Raw genomic sequence first — 9,597 nt, 5'->3', positions numbered from 1 at the left:
AGGGCTGCTCTGATCGTGCCCCTCCCCGCCCCGCTCCCCAGTAGCACTGGGCTGAGATGGGAGGGCCTGTGAAGAAACTGAGGCCCAGGTTAAGAGGCATGGACATAGAGAACCCTCACCGTGCTGGGGTGTCAGCAAAGCCCCCTAACTCCTTCTTTGTGTGCCTGGTGGCCCCTCCTCGGTGAGGGAGATCTGGGCACCAAGTGAGCAGGGCAGAAGTTTTGTCCTGGTGGACCCCAGGGTCCTCATTGCCCACGGTCACGCAGTGACGGGGGAGAGGGGTTTTGATGGCTGGGGTCTGATGCCACGCGGAGGGGCAGGCGGGGGCCCGGTCTGATTCTTCCTGGAACCGCCCCACCTGCCCGAGCACAGTCCAGGGCTTCATGCCCTTTGAACCTCACTTGTGATCCGTATTGACAGGCGGCAGGATAATCATTAACTGCAGCCAGGGGCTGGGCCAACAGCTCAAAAGGCGCTGGGCTCAGGGTGGCCCCACTTCCTCCTCGTGCCCCGAGGGCCAGCCAGACACCCAGGTAAGAGCCTCCCGCGGGTGGTCAGACCCCTGCAGCCTCTCTGCCCCGGGTGCTCCGGAGCCCAGCCCTTCTGAGCAAGAAAGGAAGGGACCTAGGCAACCACTGAGTGACCCAAGCAAGTCCCTTCTAGCCCCTGGGCCTCAGTTTCCAGCCGTGGGGTAAGGGGGTCAGGACTCCTGAGTGAGTGGCAGCATCTCTGCTGCCGCTACTGCCTCTGCTGGACCAGGTACTTAGTCTTGCCTGGGGGTCTTCAGAAGGGCCTGCTGGGCTTTGGGGGTAGGGGTTGGGGGCCACCAACTAAAGTGTCTTCATTCACAGGCACATCCTCCCAGGCAGAGGACTCCTGCCCTCACCTCACCTTGACTGCATCCCAAAAGGGAGGACACCACTTCAGGGAGGTTGCCGGGCAGGATGGACCCCCAAGGCCCTGATCTGTGACCTTGGGCAGCCTCTTTTGCCTGTCAGGGCCGGTTTCCACTGCTGGGAAAGGGGAACATAGCCCAATTTGGGGTCTCCAAAGTATCCCCTAGGCCTCAGGACTGGCATTGTAACTTGAGCCAGTCTCTTGGGCCGGAGCCTGTCTGGTGGGGATGAGAACACACTTTGCAGGAGAAAGGTCTGTTCCCCCAGGGGTCCTGGGCCAGCTCAGGGACCCCAGACAACACCTCCTTCCTCTCCCCACTGAGGGGACAGACTCAAAGGTTGAAGGGAAGGTGGCTTCCCAACAGCGCAGGCCAGGATGGCCTCACAAGCCCTGATTTGCATATGAGGAACCAGCAGCCGCTCAGAGAGGTTAAGCCACTTGCTCAAGGTCACCCAGCTCCCAGGACCCTGCTGGCTCTCAGGCCGCTGAGGTGCTAAGTGCTCTTCCAGATCGGCCGTTGCTTATAGCCCTGTTCTTAGCATTCTGTGGCAGGTTTGTGTACCAGCATCTTTTCCAGTTCCCTGTTCTCGCCCTTTTCCCCCTACCACTATCTCCTCTGTCCCTTTCCAGTTCTCTGCTTGCCCCTCTCATCTCTCTCTTGGCCTCTCTGTCTCACTCTCCCACTTTCTCTGTCTCTCCTTCTCCCACCACCCTTCTTTCTGTCTCATCTCCGCTTCGTATCTGGGGCCATCCTCCAGGGACCTCTGAATGCCATCCTCTGGGCATTCAGAGGTCCCTGGAGATGGACAGGTGCCCAGCCGTCCTTCACTGTTCCTCTGCCCTGCGGCTGCAGCAAGAAGGGTGGGCAAAGGGCAGAGAATGGAGGCCACAGTGGCCAAACCTGAAACTGGGGCCCAGGTCTGGTTGGGAAAGAAACGAGGAAACAAGGAACTTGGGGAGACAGGGTGTGCGGGTGTCAGAGCGGGCAAAGGCTGCCCAGGAGCTGTAAATGGGAGCCACTCCCGGCTTTATGAGCAGATCTGGGGTTGAGACTGGACTTCGCCCAGAGAAGCAGTGCTGGCATGAGACTCGGGCGTGGGCCTGGGTGATAAGGAGCCTCCATAAAAAGACCACAGGCCTGGGGCCGTGAGGACCCAAGGGGCCCAGGTGGGTGGTCATGCTATACTCCCCAGACCTCTGCCCAAGGGGAGGTGCCAGGCGGGCAGGGCCCAGGCCTCCGGTCGGTTCCCACCCCCTGTAACAGCAACTCCATGTGGAAGTGCCCACAAGTTCCAGTGGGGCTGCTGTTATCTGGGGTGCGGGCCAGTGTCCACGGAAGAGGAGAGGCGGCTGCTGCCCAACAGACCAGCAGGGACCCCCCATGGCCATGCTCCCAGGTCCAGGATGGCAAAGGGTTGTGGGCTGTCAGCAGGCTGCCAAGACCGAGTGCGCAGGGCTCTGACCTATGAATTGACAGCCAGTGCTCTCGTCTCCCCTCTGGCTGCCAATTCCATAGGTCACAGGTATGTTCGCCTCAATGCCAGCCTCCAGGACCTGTGGGGGAGGGGGTGGGGCTGGGGGTGTCTGGTGGGCACTGAAGACTTGCCATCACCGTGCAACACTCAAGGCCCAGCTCCCTTCTGTTCCATTCCCACCTTTCCATTTTCCCTCTTGTGAGCATGAACTGCTTTAGGTCTCCGCCTGTACCGACTGTGCTGCAGCACGCCTCTGTGCTTAGTCCATGCGGTTCCCTCTGCCTGGAACACCCTTCCCAGCTTTTTTGCCAGGCTCACTCTTACTAACCGTTCCAAGCTCTGCCCAAGCATCTGCTGCCTCCAGGAAGCCTTCTTAAAGCCCACTTGATAGTAAGTGCCTGGCCGGGCACCCCCAGTACCCTGTGCTTCCCCCAAGCACTGCATGCTCCCAGGGTTTCCGTGCTCCCTACCACCTTAGGCTCAGCCCCCGACCCAAGCCGAGCGCAGGTGTGTGCTCGATAAATGTCTGAACAGACCCTGAGCCTCCATCTTGCACCCTGAGGAAGCACCACCAACGTCCAGTGTGGCCAAGGGGAGCCAAGGACCCTGGGTTCCAGTCTGCGCTGGAGCCCCTCCGCCACCCCGGACAGGGACCCGGAGCCAGCCTTCCCCTCCGCTCGCCCTGTTCTCCTCTCTTCCCAGTCTCATCTCCCCAGGCTGCCCTGGCCCAGCCGTGGACAGAACGGCAGTCCCTACCCCTGCTCCAGCTTCCCACAACAGCCTCGCTCCTGCCTGGTTTTTATAACATGGGGTTCTGGGAACATTTTCATTTGAATAAAAAGGTTTCTGCTGCTAAAAATTTAGAATTTAAACCCTGGAAACACAGACTAGGAATAAAGTCCAAATTGCTTAGTAACAGGAGCTGGTTCTTGAGCCCTTTCTGCTTGCTGGGCGCTTGCACCCATCAATCGCCTGGAATCATCTCGGCAACCTTGTGAGGTAACTGTTGTGAACTTGTTTGGGAGATGAGAACTCAGGCTCAGAAAGGGTGGGCATCTTGCGAAAGTCACAGAGCAAGTCGACCTTTTCTCCCTCCGAGGACTCTGCCCGGCTGACAAGCGTTCGGCCCCCTGCTCTTTCCCTTGCCCCTTCCCACGTGCAGCTGGGCCCCCCTCCCCTCGGCGGAGGCCCAGCTGGGATGACCCTCCCATGACTGAAGGATCTGCTCCTCTTCCTCTACCTGCACCAGCTCCGTGGGCCTCTCCCACTGCCTCCTTATCTCATTCAGTGCAGGGCTGAGAGCTCTGCAAGCTTATCTTATCCTTGTGCTGATCCCAGACTCCTTGAGGGCAAAGTCCAGGACTCACTCATCCTCCCTGGTCAGGCAACCCAACATAGTAGGTGTTCAGCGTACTCTGGCCAAATGGAGGTGATCTGAACTCTCACCCTTTCGGGGCTGTCAAGCCCCAGGCCTAGAGTGCTGGCTTAGGGTGGAAGCAGGTGGCAGGCAGCCTCCTGCTCTGGGTTTCCTCCTCCATCTGCCTCTACAGAGCCCCCGATGGCTCTCAGAGACCATGTAACAACGCGTGCAAGGCAGACCCAACTCTCTCTGACTGGCTCCTTGACCTGTGGCCTTTTCCCGGCAGGCCCTGGGCCTGTGCACATCTTGCCTAGCCTGGAGACCTCCGGGGCACCTCCCTGCTCACCACCAGAGCCGGCTTCACCCTCTTCCCCACTCATTGGCCCCCATTATGCTCTGTGGCCTCACTTAGATCTCCCATCACACCCCCTCACCAACACCTGGCTATTCCCCCCGCCCCGCCCTGACTGTGAACCCCTGGGAGCAGTGGCCACTGACTTTGTTTCCTGTGGCCTCAGAGAGTGGCACAAAGTAGGTGCTTAATAAATGCACGCCGAAGGACTGACCACATCCATGAATGAAGATGCTTGGGGGGAGGCGGGCAGCAGGTGCCTGGAGCTGTCAGCACAGTGCCCCCAGGTAGGAGGCCCTCAGTAAATGCCAGCCGTGGTCTTCATCACCAACACCAAACGTCCGTGAAACAAGGCGATGCTGACGAGGCCGCTGAAAGTACATGCAAATTAAATGTGTTCCAACCTCGAAGAAAGGACGATGGGGGAAGGAGTGGTCAGAGTTGGGTGGCCTGGATCGGGAAAGGCTCCCTGAGAAAGGCGAGTTTGAGTTCAGCTTTTGCTGAGGTGAAGCCCAGGAAGAGGTCCTGAGCACTGGAGGGGGAAGGAGTGACAGGGACAGAGGTGCAGAAAGGGGAAGTAGGCATTCGGTGGGCCGGGGAGCCCGCTCTTCTGCAAGCCTTACTCCCAGTGGTCACCAGCAGGGGACGCCCCGGACCGCATCCCGCCAGAGCTGGGCGGGGTCGATCCTCCCCACCCTCCTCCCCGCCCGGCCCTGATTCCTGCAGCCATCCCCCACCCCCTACCCCGGCCCCGCCCCCGCCCCGCCCCGGCCCCTCCAGGCCGGCGGAATACGTTAAGCGCCCTCCACTCAGCGGCAGGTCCCAGTTGCTCAACGCGCACCTCACACGAAGTGGGGTTCCTGGTGGGACGTTTCCAGCTGTTATGTGTGTATTTGAATAAGTATAAAATGCGTCCCCGCGTAACTACCACTCAAGGTAAGAAAATCCGCCTTGCAGAGCCCCTCAATGTGTCCTTGCAGGTGACCCCTCCCCAGGTAAGCGCAATGCTGACCTTTACGGTAACCACTTCCTTGCCTTTCTCTGCGGTTTACCCCCAAGGTATGTAGCCCAAAACATTTTGCGTTCATTTTGCCTGGGGTTGTTGTTGTTTAATCATCAATGGAATCTTGCAGCTGCGCCCGGAGGTCTCCGGGTGGTTGCTGGAGCTGCGGTTTGTTCCCATTCGTTCACTGCCCACGATGTTCCGTTGTATGAATAGAATCCAGTTGATCTGCAGCAGATGTAACGTTGGACCAGGCCGCTTGGTGCCTGAAGGAGGGGTACCTTGTTAGAGGCCTTTTTCTTTTTTTTCTTTTTTGGCCTCACCAGGCGGCTGGCTTGCGGGATCTTAGTTCCCCGAAACCAGGGATTGAACCCGCGTCTGTCCGCGAGGCAATTCCCTTCTTTTTGTTTTTGACAATCAGGAAACCTTCAGAAAAGCTTCAAGAAAAGTACAATGAACATCCATATAGGGGGCTTCCCTGGTGGCGCAGTGGTTAAGAATCCGCCTGCCAATGCAGGGGACACGGGCTTGAGCCCTGGCCCGGGAAGATTCCACATGCCACGGAGCAACTAAGCTCATGTGCCACACCTACTGAGCCTGTGCTCTAGAGCCTGCGAGCCGCAACTACTGAAGCCCGTACACCTAGAGCCTGTGCTCCGCAGCAAGAGAAGCCACTGCAATGGGAAGCCCACGCACCGCAACAAAGAGTAGCCCCCACTCACCACAACTAGAGAAAGCCCGCATGCAGCAACGAAGACCCAACACAGCCAAAAATAAAAATAAAATAAATAAATTTATTTTTAAAAAATCCACACACCCTTCACTCAGATTCACCAGTAGTTAACGTTTTGCCCCATTTTCTCTCTCTCCCTCTCTCTCTCTCTCACACACGCACACATACACACACATGCATTTTTTTCTGAACCATTTGACAGGAAGTTACATAGGTCATGACCCTTCACTCTTAAGTATTTCAACATGTATCTCCTAAGAAAAATGACATTTCTTACACAACCGTGGTAGAGTTACCAAATTTAGGCCTGGCAGCAGTGATGCCAGCACTGCTGCAACCCTGGGGTCTGATATGCTGTCCCCTTGCCAGCGTCTCTGATTGTCCCAGCGAACTGGGATCGCGCCTCACATTTGGTTGTTAGGGCTCTTCAGTCTTTAATCTGGAACCAACCTCGGCCTTACTTTGTTTTTTAAGACCTTAACGTTTTTGAAGAGTACAGGCCACTCGCTTTGTAGAATGTCCCTCAGTTTCTTTTTCCCCTGTTCTCCCCAAATTAAGAAAGTCAAATATGTCCATTATGTAAAATTTGGACAATATAGAGAAGTAAACCAAAGTTGCCCCAGCTCCTTTGACCTAAGGATAACCCTTTAGACATTTCCTGTAACTGAAACCGTGCACCTCAGATTGGGACTTGAACTCATGAGGCCGGAACTCAAACCCAGCCAAAACCCTGATTGGGACTTGAACCCACACAGCCGGGACTGGAACCCGGCCAAAACCCACAGTCTTCCAACTGAGGCCATACACCTGGTTTCAGGACTTAATGAAGCTCAGGTTCTTGAAGTCTCAATGCAGAAAGAATTCAGTGAGAGACAAAGTGATAGGTAAGAAGTGGATTTATTTAGAGAGAAACACACGCCACGGACAGAGTGTGGGCCACCTCAGAAGGTGAGAAAAGGCACCAGGGTGTGGGGTTGTCAGTTTTTATAGGGCTGGGTAATTTCATAGGCTAATGAGTGGGAGGAGTATTCCAACTATTTCAGGAAGGGGTGGGGATTTCCAGGAATTGGGCCACCGCCCACTTTTTGATCCTTATGGTCGGCGGAACTGGCATGGTGCCTGTAGGTGTGTCATTTAGCGTGCTGACGTGTTACGGTGAGGTACACTGAGGCTCAAGGTCTAGTGGAAGTCGACTTGTCCGCCATCTTGAACCACTTGGTTCTAATCAGGTTATGTCATGTCCTTGGGCTACGTCATTCCTTCAAAGGGTGCCCTGCCCCCTTCCCTCCTGTTTCATAACCACTCAAAGTTAGTCGACTTTGCTGTTCTGTGCACTCCGTACATTAACATTTGCTTCCAGGAGGTGGGTGCTTTCTTTAGCCCCGTTTCACAGCTGGTCCCGGAGACCCTGAGTCTTGCTAAAGATCACACAGGTAGGACTGGAACCTGATGGTGCACTTGGCCCTTATGCTACACTGTCTCTCTACAGTGGCTGGTAGTGTATGTGTGTGTGCGTGTGCGTGTGTGTGTGAACCTCTGCCCTACTGACATTTTGGGCCAGGGCCAGATATTTCTTGGCTGTGGGAGGCTGTCCTGTACCTTGAAGGATCTTAGCAGCATCCCTAGGCTCTACCCACTAGATGCCAGCAGATCCCTCAAGTTGTGACAACCAGGAATGTCTCCAGACATTGCCAAGTGTCCCCTGGGGAGCAGAGGCACCTCCAGTTGAGAATCCCATGTGTGTGTGTGTCTGTGTGTGTATCAAGCCACGTGACATCGTATTCAGTCTGAAATCTGCTTTCCCGGTTATTGGTAGTCCACGATCACTTTAGTTTCCTTTCATTTTCTTCTCATCTCCTGTTGCCAGGAGTTGCCAATCAAATAAATTGTTGATGGACAAAAAGACAAGTCCATTGCTGTAGGCGTCTTCTATTTCCGCACAACAAATGACCGCAGACTAAGTGGCTTAAAACAATAGTCACTTATTAGCTCACGGGTCTGTAGGTCAGAAGTCCAGAGTCTCCAATGCTGAAATCAGGTGTCGGCCAGGCTGAGTTCTCTTCTGGGGGCTCTGGGAGCCATCTGCTTCCATGCTCATCCTTACTGGTTGGCAGGCATTGGCAGGATTCTGTCCTTGTAGCTGTAGGAGTGAGGTCCTCATTTCCTTGCTGGTTGTCAGCTGGGGGCTGTTCTAGGCTCCTAGAGGCCACCCACATTCTTCTCCACATGGTCCCCCTCCAACTTCAAGCCAACAGTGGCACATCAAATCCTTCTTGCGCTTTGAATCTCTGACTTCCTCTGCCAGCAGCCAGAGAAAACTCTGCTTTTAAAGAGCTCGGGCAGCACTTCCCTGGTGGTCCAGTGGTTAAGACTCTGGGCTTCCACTGCAGGAGGCACAGGTTCAGTCCCTGGTTGGGGAACTAAGATCCTGCATGCTGTGTGGCGTGGCCAAAAGTAAATAAATAATAAAAATAAAGAGCTCAGGCCACTCGGATAACCTCCTATCTGAAGTCAACTGTACCATCAAACATGACTTATCACGAGTCATATTCATCATACTCACAGTCCCAGGCATTATACAGGGTGTGTACACCAGGCTGGGGAATCTTGGGAACATCTCAGGGTTCTGCCTACCACAATTACCAAAGGGCAAGTGGGGGTCTTTCAGGGGGAGGTATTGGAAGGTAAAGGGTAGCAGGCCAGGCTGGATGAGCAACTCTGGGAAGGGTCCCATTGCATTCCTGCCCTTCGAGAAGCCCCAACATGTACTTCTGGGAGTGAGCGTGGAGCTTGGGCAGCCATGGGCCCTCCCATCTCCCCTACTTCTGGTCCCTTTTCAGATGACCCATCCCCATCACCCGTACTGAAGGTCAGGATGAAGGATAGGTCAGGGGAATGTTCTAGCTGGGCCAAAAGGGAGGTGAGACACGGACTATTGGCAGGGTAGGTGGGCTGGGGCAGCTGTATAGACCACCCAGCTCCGAGCGACCTGGGTGGAGACTGATTTGGGGGAAGGAGGAGAAAGGTGCTAGGTCAGCAGAAGGGACTGGAGGGTGGCCTTGGACACAATGTCTGACCCCCGATGAGGTGTGGGTGTGAGGGGCTGGGCCAGGGACTAGAGGGGCTGGGCTTGTTAAAGATGAACTGGTCTCAGGAATTCCCTGGCAGCCCAGTGCTTAGGTCTCCACGCTCTCACTGCTGAGGGCCCGGGTTCAGTCCCTGGGTGGGGAACTTAGATCCCATACGCCGTGCTGCGTGACCAAAAGAAGAAAAAAAAAAAAAAAAAGATGAATTGGTCTCTGTGCCCTGGTGGCTGAGTGTGACACACGACTGGAGATAGACTTACTCTCCAGCCCCAGACTTACTTTCCAGCCCCCAGCCTGTGAGGCCCATGGTGAGGCTCAGGGCAGCCGCCTGTCATGGGCGAACAGGGGAGAGAGGCTATGGGGAGGGAGAGGAAGCTGGAGCAGAAGAACATGCTTGGAGAATATGTGAGAAGGCAAGTGGCTGCACTCCCCCACGGGGGGCTAGGATTGTGGTCACTCCGGCAGCAACATCCACGTGCCTCGTGTGTACTCTCAGGCTTCTGAGACCACGGGGGCATCGGGGTTACACCCACTATTTCTGTCAGTGTAGAGTAAGGGGATCCCAAGACTCTGCCGAGGGACCCCTAACGGTATCGCTGCAGAGGGCAGAATTCTCACATGAAAATGATAAACCATTTCCCCAGAAGTCCCCAGATGTGATGTGTCCACAGCAAAGGCCTGGAGGGCAGGC

The sequence above is a fragment of the Leucopleurus acutus genome (genome assembly GCF_964270905.1).
Source record: "Leucopleurus acutus genome assembly, chromosome: 8".
Taxonomy (NCBI): Eukaryota; Metazoa; Chordata; class Mammalia; order Artiodactyla; family Delphinidae; genus Leucopleurus; species Leucopleurus acutus.
This window is presented reverse-complemented; position numbering follows the sequence as displayed.